Raw genomic sequence first — 14,098 nt, 5'->3', positions numbered from 1 at the left:
AAGAACTTGAGGTAAGCTGGCGACAACTGTCGTGCCAAACTAGGTATCCCCGCCAGGATTTGTATCCCCTGCGTCGGGAGCGCGCATTCAGCTTGCTGAATGCAGTAAACTCGGCCTCATTTCCAGCCAATTCGGCGTGAAAATCAAGATGTTTTATTTCTCTTAGCGAAATATAGGAATAGTGCCTTTACATTATCGTTCAGTTAATGGGTTAAAATTGAAAACGTAACACTTGTTAGTACGATCGTAAGGGATTGCTATGTCGGTTAAAACTAGACTGATCACTCAGTATAACACGTTCTGATAAAGTAAACGGCTCTGTGGTCATCTCCAGATGTGTCACGAAAGTATTAGCTTTATGTCATTAGATTGTTGCATGTCTGTCTGCTGAAACTAAAAACCCACCTTCCTGAGTCCATCACAGCTGTCTACTTGTTCGTTTTTTTGTGTGGATAGACCCGCATGAATGGATTACATAAAGCTGATTCCAAGTGTGATCAAATGAACACAGAATAAAGTTACTGCCAAAATGATCAGATCTAATGATATTTTAATTCAGCCAAGAACCATATTAAGAAAACAAGATGTGTCGCTTTAAAAAAAAAAGAACAGTATATGAGGAGTTTCAAAATATATATATATTACAATTTTATTAGAATAGGATGTTTAAAAAATATTTGGACTTCACATTAAAAGTTTTATTGATTTCAAACACTGCAGCCAATTGTTATATGTGCTGACCAGACAGGTTGGTCTGAAAGTTTTCCTCTCTAAGGAAACCCAGCAGGTTGCATCAAGTCTCTCCAAGCAGCATTCACTCCTCCTGAAAGAGAGTACAGCCACAGTGGACAGTCATCTGCATTGTTGATGGCTTTGCAGCAATCCCTCATACTGAGCATGCACGAAGCTTCATATTCATAAGTTAAACTGCTATCCTTAGGTTGTGAGAATTGATCCTTGCATTTTTACTGGAATTTAGAGGTTCTATTGGCTAATTTTTTCAAAGTAGGCTGAAAGGAAAGGGGTTATGAGAGGGAGGAAGACACGAGGTAAAGGACCTCAGGCTAAGTCGAGGACTAAGGCCTCTTATATATATACCCGTGCACCATCATAGCAGGCCCCAATCTTTGGATTTGTAAGTAATGCTGTCCTCATCTTGCACAAAGTCAGCCAAGAAATATATGCTGGAAACAGATTATCATGCTGAGCATATATGTATCCCCTTCCAAAATGGATTAGCAGTATCCCACATTCTAGATTTTTGGCATATAAACATCTCTTATAACAACAAGCACCTGCTGAAAATTTGAAGCTGTTAGCTCTTTAAATGAAGAAGTTACAAGGGGATACAAAAAATATCGGGTCCAGCCTGCCACAATATGTATATTATAGTCCATCACAGGGCTATTTCTGCCCTGTGATGGACTGCCGACCTGTCCAGGGTCTACCCCGCCTCTCGCCCATTGACAGCTGGAGATCGGCACCGGTCCGAACCCAGCAGGGATAAACGTGTTAGAAAATGGATGATGGATGGTCTGGGCTATTTCTTTTTCCTTGCAATCAAGATCTTTGCCAACTGGTGCCAGAAAATACTATTATTGGGCTTTCTTCGTCTGGAAACAAATGTTTACAACACCTTACACATTGAACGCACTCAGCTGATAATACAACGATCTGATTGGCTGAGCAGCAAAAATCGAATCACGTGACCTCTCGGCCCGGAGCGCAACAGTTTAGATTTTTTATCAGCAATAACTTATTAATGTGCAAGTGCTATGTGTAGCAACCTAAGTGCAAGAAAGTTGCCGTCTGACAGTTCATACGAAATTTCTTAAGGAGACGTCCCACAGATTCTGGCCCACGGACTCGTTTTGAGGAAACTACGGTTGTAGCTCAGTGTCTGCCTTGCGGTGGTTGCGGAGAGGTGTCTGTTTTGTAGAATAAATCATCCGCCGATGAGTTATTGATCTGGAAAGCCGAATCTGAAACCACCGAAAAACATTTCAGATCCCAAATGTACAGCGTTTTAATTCTTCCAGTCTATTAGCAGCTTCCCGTAAGAGGTCGGACACTGAACGTCTGCCTGCTGAGTTATTATTAAACAATGCTTCATGTCGGGGAAAAGCCATGTAGCCAACCAATGGGAAGAAGTTGAGCCCTTAAGACACAGCCCTCCTCATTTGCATAATGAGGCAGAAATGCATACAGAAATGTAAAAAGGACTGGCAGAAATGTAAAAAGGAGAGACAGAAATGTAAAAAGGACAGGCAGAAATGTAAAAAGGAGAGACAGAAATGTAAAAATGGCAAACAGAAATGTAAAAAGGACAGATAGAAATGTAAAAACGAGAAACAGAAATGTAAAAACGAGAAACAGAAATGTAAAAACGAGAAACAGAAATGTAAAAACGAGAAACAGAAATATAAAAAGGACAGATAGAAATGTAAAAACGAGAAACAGAAATGTAAAAAGGACAAACAGAAATAAATAGCATCTGACAAATAAATAGGGCAAAAAAATACAAAGAAAGAATAAAACAGACAAAAATATTATAACATGCACATAAATAAATACTTAAAAAAATAAGTAATTAATAAATAAAGTGGCTGATTAAAGGAAATATATACATTTTGTCTCACTGTATAATTCATTTTCTATCTGCATTTATTTGTGCATTGTATTTTTGGTGGCACATAATTGTATGCATATTAAGTTATTGAGCATTTATTTATTTCTGTATTTATTTTTAAATATGGAAGACTTGGTCCTCCATACTCCAGGGCTCAACAAGAGTTCATCTAAAGATGTTTTAGAACTGATTGGTGAACTTTAGTTTATATTTCAGAAAGTTAGTTATAAGTAGAGTTATGTGGTTTTTTGTTTTTTGGATACAATCCGGGTTAGCACCCGAACATCCCTTTCAGGTCAGTGTATCTTTTGGTCATTGGATTTTCGTTTCAGAAGCAGGAATTGAAAAAACAAAAACAAATGGCCATTTGATTTTTGTTTTAAAAATACAAAAAAGAAAATCGAAATACAAAGCGTTTGTCTTTTTCATTGTCCATAAGCGAAAAGTGAAATTTGAAAAATTATTTGAAATTAATTTTCCATTTCGGGTAAGAAAAAACAAAAATGGTTTAAAACGTAAACGAAAAAGAGGCTCGTTTGTTCATATTCCGAGACCGGAAGTGGTCACTTCTGCGTTGCAAAAGCACCACATTTTTCAGAATAAAATGTCTTAAGAACCTTACGCAGATTTGATTTTAGACACGACAAAACAAGGCTTGTCATCCATACAAATCTCAGCGCAGATATCCCAGGTGAGAGGGGGAGTAAGACGATATTTTCTAAGAAAAGTGAGGCGATTTTCCAATGAACATGGTTGAGTTTACTGCGGTCAAGCCAGCCGCCACTGTGGACATGGCAGTCATGCCAGCCCTCCCTTGATTTTGAAGGTCATGGGAACACCATGCATTACGGTAGCAATGCCTGAGACTACTTTCCAAAATAAAAGCAATGTGTTTGACGTGTATCAACCTATTCTATTCTTTGTTTTGTTACACATGTGGACTTCAGTTAGTTGAAATAATTTCTCACAGCTTTATGTAATACTTCTTTATTATTCAAGCCTGCTGGTGAATATGGAAATATATATTTTGGTCATAGTCACTGTTTAGCCTGAATAATTACTAAAAAAATAGCCAACAGCCTTAAACAGGCTTGCTGTTGCAATGACTCAGATAAGTGAGAATTTGCACAGGGATATTAAAACAATTGGTTTTTCTAAGTGACTACTTTCACTTACAGATGACAGATTAGGATCTTGACATGTTACTCATCAAAATCCATATACATGATGTGGAATTTATAAATTAAATCCTCCAAAATCTCTACATTAAGTTAATTTCACATAAGTTTCTGGCAATGTTGCTACTAAATGGTACATTTTCAGGGGATACTGTCACTTCAGCCTGACAGTAGAACACCTCCAGATGTTGCGCAACAAATTTCATCCACATCTGATGTGGAATTTCAAAGTGAAAGCCCTTCAAAATCTCGCTATATATTCACTTTGACCTAAGTTACTGATAATGTTGCTACTAACCCTTACGTTTTAAGTGAAAAGTTTTGATTCAGAGTGACAGTAGAACATCTCCAGATGCTGCTCAACAAAGCTCATTAAGATTTGATATGATGTTCCAAAATAACTATATACACTATATTGCAAAAGTATTCGCTCCGCCATCCAAATTATTAGAATCAAGTGTTCCAATCACTTCCATGGTCACAGGTGTATAAAAACTATGCATGCAGACTGTTTTCACAAACATTTGTGAAAGAATGGGTTGCTCTCAGGAGCTCAGTGAATTCCAGCATGAAGCTGTGATAGAACGCCAGCTGGCAAAAAATCCAGTTGTCAACTTTCCTCGCTCCTAAATATTCTTGAGTCAACTGCTGTATCATGAGAAAATGGAAATGTTTGGGAACGACAGCAACTCAGCCACGAAGTGTTAGTCCACGTAAACTGTCGGAGCGGGTTCAGTGGATACTGAAGTGCATAGAGCGTAGATTCCAAACTTCATGTGGCCTTAAGATTAGCTCAAGAACAGTGCAGAGAGCTTCATGGAATGGGTTTCCATGGCTGATCTGCTGCATCCAAGCCATACATCACCAAGTGCAATGCAAGGCATTGGAGACACGTTCTTCTGAGTGACAAATCACGCTTCTTCATCTGCAAATCTGATGGACGAGTCTGGGTTTGGCGGTTGCCAGGAGAATGGTGATTGTCTGACTTCATTGTGCCAAGTGTAAAGTTTGGCAGAGGGGGGATTATGGTGTGAGGTTGTTTTTCAGGAGCTGGGCTTGGCCCCTTAGTTCCAGTGAACGGAGCTCTGAGTGTTTCCACAGACTAGACATCTTGGACAATTCCATTTTCTCAACTTTGTGGGAACAGTTTGGAGCTGGCCCCTGCCTCCTCCAACATGACTGAGCACCAGAGCACAAAGAAAGGTCCATAAGGACATGGATGGAAGAGTTTGATGTGGATGAACTTCACTGGCCTATACAGAGCCTGACCTCAACCCGATAGAACACCTTTGAGATTAAATATAGTGGAGACTGAGAGCCGTGTCTTGTTGTACACCATCAGTATGTGACCTCACAAATGCATTTCTGGAAGAATGGTCAAAAATTCCCATAAACACACTCCTAAACCTTGTGGACAGCCTTCCCAGAAGAGTCAAAGGCAGGTGAGTGAATACTTATACAATACAATATAGTGTATATTAGGTTTCTCAATGTATTGGAAACTAAATATTTTTTGTCATACACAGATAAAAATAATCATTAATATGAACTAAAAAAAATTACTAGTCAGTCTAAGAAGAAAGCACACAGAACATTTTTGTTGTGATCTTTCTATAATTTGGACAAAAGAGACTCTTAGTGGAACTTTGTCTTATTTGTTATTGGCTGAATGAATGTATCGCATAAAGCCTTGTTTTTCCGGGAAAGAAGGATGTCCAAGAATCAGCGAAAGTAAGTAGGCCTATGACTCTAAGATACAACAGTTAGATTCTGTCTCTTATTTTCAATATGAGAAGCCATATCACAAAGGATGACCAAAGTTTTATGAATATCGGGCTTGTTGAACTACAACATAAGAGCATCGTCCAGCTTTTTTGGACACACACACACATAATTTTGATAAACTTTACGGTTGTTTTATGTTTTTAATCCACTTTCACATTTTTAAAAGTAACAAATCTGTTATCAAAAGAAAAGTATTAATTGAACCTGAATGTTAAGGTGTGTTTTACATTGATCACATTCTTGTTCAACAATAGCTGCATGCTACCCTTTCAGAATATTAACAGTGACAACATCAGATGTGGATGCAATTTGTTGAGCAACATCTGGAGGTGTTCTACTGTCATGTTGAAGTGACAGTATACACTAAAAACCATTCAATATTGACAGCAACTTAGGTCAAACTGACTTAACATGGAGATTTTGGAGGGCTTTTATTTTGAAATTTCACATCACGTAGATGGATTTCGATGAGTAACATCTTGCGATCTTAATCTGTCATCTGTAAGTGAAAGTAGTTACTTGGGCAAACCAATTGTTTTAATATCCCTGTGCAAATTTTCAGTTATCTGAGTCATTGCAACAGCAAGCCTGTTTAAGCTTGTATGCTATTGTTTTAGTAGTTATTTAGGCTAAACAGTGACTATGACCAGAACATATATTTCCATATTCATCAGCAGACCTCAATAATAAGGAATATTACATAAAACTGAAATAAATTATGTAAACTAACTGTAGTCGACATGTGTAAAAATAATAATAATAAAATACCCTGATGCACGTCAAACATATTGCTTTTATTTTGGAAAGTAGTCTCAGGCAGTAGGAACCACATCCGGTTTCCGGAGTATGAACAAACGAGCCGTTTTTCCGTTTCTGTTTAAAAGCTTTTTTGTTTTTTGTTACCCAAAATAGAAAATTAAATTCAAATAATTTTTCAAATTTTACTTTTCCCCTTTTGACAGTGAAAAAGATAAACGCTTTGTATTTCGATTTTCTTTTTTGTATTTTACAACAAAAATCAAATGGCCATTTGTTTTTGTTTTTTCAATTCCTGTTTCTAAAACGAAAATCCAATGACCAAAAGATACACGGACCCTTTCAGACAGCTTCCTCGTGCGTCCACAGTTAATCCTGTTGGATGTGGTTCATCCACATTACCCTGGACACCGTGGCTCTTGATACATCACAAACACTTGCTGTCTTGGTCACAGATGCAAGGCAAGGCAAGGGAAATTTATTTATATAGCACAATTCAGTACATAGACAATACAAAGTGCTTTACATGATTAAAATATAGCAAAATAAACGCAAGTAGGAATAAAATGTAGATAGAAAATAGAATAAAAGCAAGTACAGATAGAATGTAGAAACAAAGAAGAACATTAAAAACAGTAAAACAGTTTAACTAGAACAGTCAAAGGCAATTTTAAACAAATGTGTTTTTAATCTTGATTTAAAAGAACTCAGGCTTTCCGCACTTTTACAGTTTTCTGGAAGTTTGTTCCAGATAAGTGGAGCATAGGAACTAAATGCTGCTTCTCCTTGTTTAGTTGTGGTTCTAGGTATGCAGAGCAGGCTGGAGCCAGAAGACCTGAGTGGTCTGGAGGGTTGATACACTGACAACAAGTCTGTGATGTATTTAGGTGCTAAGCCATTTAGGGATTTATAGACTAACAGAAGTATTTTAAAGTCTATTCTCTGAGATACAGGGAGCCAGTGTAAGGACTTTAGAACTGGGGTTATGTGCTCTACTTTCTTAGTCTTAGTGAGGACGCGGGCAGCAGCGTTCTGGATCAGCTGCAGCTGTCTGATCCACTTTTTAGGCAGACCTATGAAAACACCGTTGCAGTAATCTATTCTACTAAATATAAAAGCATGGATTAGTTTTTCCAGATCCTGCTGAGACATCAGTCCTTTAATCCTGGAAATATTCTGCAGGTGATAGAAAGCCGACCTTGTCACTGTCTGTAAATGCTTTTGGATGTTCAGGTCTGAGTCCATCACTACAACCAGATTTCGGGCCTGATCAGTGGTTTCTAGCTGAAGCGACTGAAGCTGTGTGCTAACTTTTGATCTCTCCTCTATTGGTCCAAATATTATTACTTCAGTTTTGTTTTTATTCAATTGAAGAAAGTTTTGACACATCCAGCAAGATGTGCACCAACAATTTGTCCTCCTTTGAACTCACCCATGTCACCCATAATGTTGTGTGCATTGCAATATTTTGAGCAAAACTATGCTCTTACCCTGCTAATTGGACCTTCACACTCTGCTCTTATTGGTTCAATGTGCAATTAATGATGATTGGCCACCAGGCTGGTCCAATTTAGACATTAAACCTCCCACACTAAAATGAGAGGTGTTTCAGTTTCATTGTCCAACCCCTTTATATATTGTATTTCACTTACTGAATTGAGTTACTGAAACAATTGTCTATACTTTTATTTATTAAGATTTAATGTTAGTGTTTATGTAAGGCAGAGGTTACAAATGTAAACGTTTCAACCTTTTGTTTGGACCGTTTTTGCCTTTTCTTCTTTCTATTAAAAACGGCTCTAAGAGAAGAGGTGGAAACGACGCCCCCAAAATGACGCTTGTGGCCAAAAAGTGTATTACATAAGTAGTGGTTTAGGACTACCGTAGCAAATGAATGGGAAACGTTGACCGTCGGCTGTCGCCAATTAGCTCATTAGCTGCGTCTCAGATCGAAATACGCAGTTTGCAGCTCTGCAGACGCAAAGTTTTCCCGGTCGGCAGGTTTTGATCAAGACAAATCCTTTTCACTCAGAAGGTTTGATTTAAAATCCCCAAGCGATGAGAGACTACGACCAAGGAACTCGGAAGCTTTGCCTTTGACGGTCACGCCCACCACCAGGCGGGCGCCTTCTTCAACTTCTTCAGAAGTTGAACGATTCTAGTTATGCGCCCGCCTATGCATTGAAAATGCATGGCGGAGGCCTTATGTTATGCACCTAATAAGGATTTCTTTATTATTAGGCGCCCGCCTATGCATTGAAAATGCATGGCGGAGGCCTTATGTTATGCACCTAATAAGGGTCCATCACCGTTAATACAGGCCGAACCGTAGGGTCTACCCCCACATACTATACATCAAAACGTTCGTCTCGACGCCGTGAAGCGGGCTTTTTGTACTTGACGCCATTTAAAGTTACCGTGGTGACAAAATTAACCAAAAACCACTTCTCAAAACCACTTCCTAGACACAGTTGACCTCGCAAAAATACAGACCTCAGCATGGCACTTTTTTTTGGTACAGTGGTTTAGGTGTTGGACTGGTGCACCAAAGGTCGCAGGTTCGCAACCCGCTGGGGGTACCCAATATTTTTTATTTATTTTTTACAAGTAACAAATAAACAATGTGAACAACTGATATAAATGAATGAATGATGAAAAAATTGCAACAGCAAGAACTACCCCCCGGCCAATACAGCACCACTCACCTGTGGGAAATGGCACTACACACCATTTTTGTCAAATGTTGAGTTCTGGGCCCAGATTTGGTGAGGCTTAGTTGCTAAAGGAGGCCGATCTGACACATGGCCTTTGGTGAGCTTTGGTGACATTAAGTATTGGCACCCTTTTTGAGGAACTTCCCAGTACAGGATTTGGACCAAACTAACAGAGTACAATCACCCGGTGATACTGGACACAACCATGTTAGCAGCTAACGCTTAACATGTTGCTAACCGGAAGTAGCTCTAGGAAGGTCTCACCAACTTCTGCTTCACAGAGTTTGTACTTCCTTTAGTAGTTTGTAATGCCTTTATCATTTTTATTCACATATTTTATTTTTTTCATGCTACATTGAAGTATTTAATCATGTTTTAATAACACCAATTTTCCATGCTGCTTGGATGCAGACCTTCTCCTGTCGGCTGGTTTTGACGAAGACAAATCCTTTTCACACTCAGAAGATTTGATTTAAAATCCCCAAGCGATAGAAGCCTACGACCAAGGAACTCGGAAGCTTTGCCTTTGACGGTTACGCGCACCACCAGGCGGGCGCCTTCTTCAACTTCTTCAGAAGTTGAACGTTTCTAGTTAGGCGCCCGCCTATGCATTGAAAATGCATGGCGGAGGCCTTATGTTATGCACCCAATAAGGATTTCTTTATTAGGCGCCCGCCTATGCATTGAAAATGCATGGCGGAGGCCTTATGCTATGCACCTAATAAGGGTTTCTTTATTATTATTATTATTAGGCGCCCGCCTATGCATTGAAAATGCATGGCGGAGGCCTTATGCTATGCACCTAATAAGGGTTTCTTTATTATTATTATTATTAGGCGCCCGCCTATGCATTGAAAATGCATGGCGGAGGCCTTATGTTATGCACCTAATAAGGGTTTCTTTATTAGGCGCCCGCCTATGCATTGAAAATGCATGGCGGAGGCCTTATGCTATGCACCTAATAAGGGTTTCTTTATTATTATTATTATAGTACCGTTAATACAGCCCGAACCGTAGGGTCTACCCCCACATACTATATATCGAAACGTTGGTCTCGACGCCGCGATCAGGGCTTTTTGTACTTGACGCCGTTTCGACTTACATTTGGAACAAAATTCGCAAAAAACACTTCTTAACACAATTGACCTCTCAATAAAGCTCGGCTGAGCACGACACTGGTGTTTTGGTCGAGTGGGTTAGGTGTCGGGCTGCAAAGCAGAAGATCGAAAGTTCAAATCCAAACTGTGCCAATTTTAGAGAATTACATTTTCACCCAATATTTCATTTCCCTTTGGCTTTAAAAAACGATTTTTCAATTTAAATCAATACAGTTCACCTCATGCCTTTAACTTTTTTATTCACATATTTTATTTTTTCATGCTACATTGAAGTATTTAATCATGTTTTAATAACACTAATTTTCCATGCTGCTTCGATGCAGACCTTCTCCTGTTGGCTGTTGGCTCATTAGCAGCCTCATTTGTTGCGGTCTGTTGTCATTCACACAGAACAATAAACCGTGCCAGCCGACATGAGTTTTACAAACGGCAAAGCTTTGTCTTAAGCAGTAACGTGCCTCTACTCCGCGCTGCGTTCTCAGACCAGTGTGATGCGTTCCCGAGCGTCTGAAAGCTGCATTCAGGAGCATGGGACATTTCTAATTTACAATAATATATATATTTTTTACAAGTAACAATTAAATAACTTGAACAACTGGTATAAATGAATGATGATAAAGGAATTTATTTAACATGTTTTGGGACAGTTTGTATTCAGACGTTTTAAGAAAACATTAAAGTATTTTATGTATTGTTTATTAATTTATTTTATATTATACTTAATCTCCTCCTTTTCCTGTATAATCCTGCCTCAAGCATTTCGCTGGCTCTCCTTATTATTGTAAACTTTGTAATGTAACGAGAGTTCAGGGACATCCTACAATCAGGCTTAGGCTACTGGAGGACATCAGGGCCAGTTTTTCTCACTCTACTGATTTCTACTGTTCTCCAGTTTTGCATTGCATTGCATTGAAATGAAAGTCACATTTCCTGCCACAGTTGTTTGCTGCTTCTCCACCGAAGCCAGGCCTGCAAGCTCTCCACCATCAGCCATCACTTATCAGTTACCCTCCTTCACTGCCTTGAATTTTAGTCATACTCAAAAACTGCTAGTTGAAAGAATAATTAATTTCATTATTATTTTCTGTTTAAATATCCAGTCATATTCACTGAATTAGAACATCTTTTTAGAATGTTTTTTAGTCTGAAAATGACAAGTACCGTTTGAAATTAACCTTAATGCAGGTACCAAACTTGTCCTTAAACCACAATAATTGTATTTATTTTACTACTATAATGTACTATTTTAATCTTAAATCTTATTTTTATTAGTTGGGATGGCTGCCAGCACAACACTGCATTATGTCCTCGTGACAGAAATCATCGCTAGAAAAATGCATTATCATCATTCAACAATGATTACTGAAAAAGACGTACTTCGTTCCTGCAGTTCCTATACTGTCCACGAGTGGCGCTGTGTGAGCAGACAACAAGCAGTACTCTTTGAGTTCCGGGTCAGAGGTGAACTCCTCCGTCTTGTGGCTGCTATTGCTTGCTGTGCTGTGCTGTGCTGCCGTTTTTCCTAAATTACTGAAGGATATTGTTGAATCAAGTCCAATTTACCCAGACGAAGGGTGTTCCATTGGGTGTTTTCCTTGCAACTACGTGACGGTGAGTCGTTTATTTTGTGTCGGTTTTATATTATGGTAGAAATGCGGTGGCAAGGCTACACGGCACTGAGGGATGGAAGAGCTGCGTGAAGCTGACACCCCACCCACAGAAAAAACTCCGTTAAATAGACGGAATGGTTAGTGCTTCGCTTGTGCAGGTTTGTGCCGTTAAAATTAGCGTTTGTCCTGTTTTGGTTTTGAAGATATTAAAGAATATTTGTTAAGGTCATCCAGAATTCACCATCTCCCCATTTTGCTTCAAATCCGATCAAACTGGGCTACTTTTTTTAGTGCTTCGTTTGTGCAGGTTTGTGCCGTTAAAATTATCGTTTGTGCTGCTTTGGTTTCGGAGATATTATGAATTTTAATTTCAACCGATGACGTCATCCCAGCCCGCCGCTTCAAAATAAAGTGCTACGTTAAATCATATGTTATTGCCGTCACTGGAAAAAACGTAAGTCTTTTTAATATATTTCTACTGATAAATCAGTAACATTACTATGAAGTTGTGTCATCTACCGAGCCTCCCCCCACCCCACCCCCCCTACAGCATTCTTATAAAATGATTTAATATATTCCTGCTTATTGGCAAAGATCTCTTGGGACACATGTTTTTGTTTGTTTTTTTAGTTTCCTGACTGAGGGGAGAGGCTGGAACAGTCTCTGTGCAGGATGGCTGGCGTCCTTAATGATGTTCCTCATTTGTGTAAAAAGATGTGGTCAGATCTACCGTTTGGTCTCAACACTTTTCTCAAGAAAGCAGTTATTAATTTTTATATTTTTCTTTTATCATGCAAGTTGTTTTAGCTGCTATTGTAAAATGTGTGTTATATTGTTTTGTACTTTATTCCTGAATAAATATTGCGATTTATTTTGTCTCATTTAAAGAACTTTACTTTAGATAGCAATGTCAAGTGACATTGCCAAAAAAGGCATTTCATTTATTAGAATGTTCAACTGTTTTCATAAAGTCTATTTTTCCTAATCAGAAGGGTTTATTCTTCTTTGGGAGTATAATGTTTATAACATTTTCAAACAATAACTTGGTTATAGTTGATCTTAGTAGTCATAGTTCATTACTCCTCTGAATTAATTAGAATAGCAAACCTTTATTGCTCTACAATAGGGAGATTTGGGGGTGTCTGCACCTAACAAAAGGGCAATTAAAGTATACAGGCTTATATAACGCAGAAAACATACCCAAACTAAAATCAATAACAGAAAAACTGCAAAAAATAAATCACACTGGTCAGCCTATAAAGTATAACAACATTAAAATTCATAATATCTCCGAAACCATAGTAGCACAAACGTTAATTTTAACGGCACAAAGATGCACAAACACAGCACTAAAGAAGTTGACCACTCTGGTTTGCCTTGGCTCCAGCTCAGCACCAGCAAAGGATTAACAATGTAGCGCTTTATTTTGCAGCGGCGACCTGTGGTGACGTCACCGGCCGGAATTAAAACTTATATTATCTGCGAAACCAAAGCAGCATAAACGCTAATTTTAACGGCACAAATTTGCACAAACGAAGCACTAAAGAAGTTGACCAGCTTGGTTGGATTCAAAGCAAAATGATGGGATGGTGAACTCTAGATGAACTTAACAAATATTCTTTAATATCTTCAAAACCAAAACAGCACAAACGCTAATTTTAACGGCACAAATGTGCACAAACCAAGCACTAACCATTCCGTCTATTTAACTGAGTTTTTTCTGTGAGTGGGGTGTCAGCATCTGACACATGGCCTCTGGTGAGCTTTGGTGACATTAAGTATTGGCACCCTTTTTGAGGAACTTCCCAGTACAGGATTTGGACCAAACTAACAGAGTACAATCACCCGGTGATACTGGACACAACCATAGACATACATAAAGAGTAGACCCCGCATCGACCGCTCTCGCCTATAGGCGCTGACGAGATTTAGGGGCGCCATCTTGGGGCGGTCGACAACTCCGCTCAGTCTAATGTGTTAACCAGGTGCAGAATCAATTTTAATCAACTATAACTCGTTTAATGTTGAACAAATTTTCACATTTGTTTAGCTTAAAACTTTAAAACTATAGCTATTATAACAAATGGTCCAGTGCGTTTAAATAATCTTAGTGGGGTTAAAAGTAATAGAATATTCTGACATGATGTATGTATGTTTCAAAACACAGCCACGCACACATTTTTTATAATTTTTTTATTGCTATATAAACAAACACATTTGTACATGTACATATGTACATATACTTCCCAAAAAGAACCCGTGATGGGCGAAATCTGTAAAGTAGTAACCTTTATTTTTTTTACAATTA

This window comes from Fundulus heteroclitus, chromosome 14 (genome assembly GCF_011125445.2).
Source record: "Fundulus heteroclitus isolate FHET01 chromosome 14, MU-UCD_Fhet_4.1, whole genome shotgun sequence".
Taxonomy (NCBI): Eukaryota; Metazoa; Chordata; class Actinopteri; order Cyprinodontiformes; family Fundulidae; genus Fundulus; species Fundulus heteroclitus.
This window is presented reverse-complemented; position numbering follows the sequence as displayed.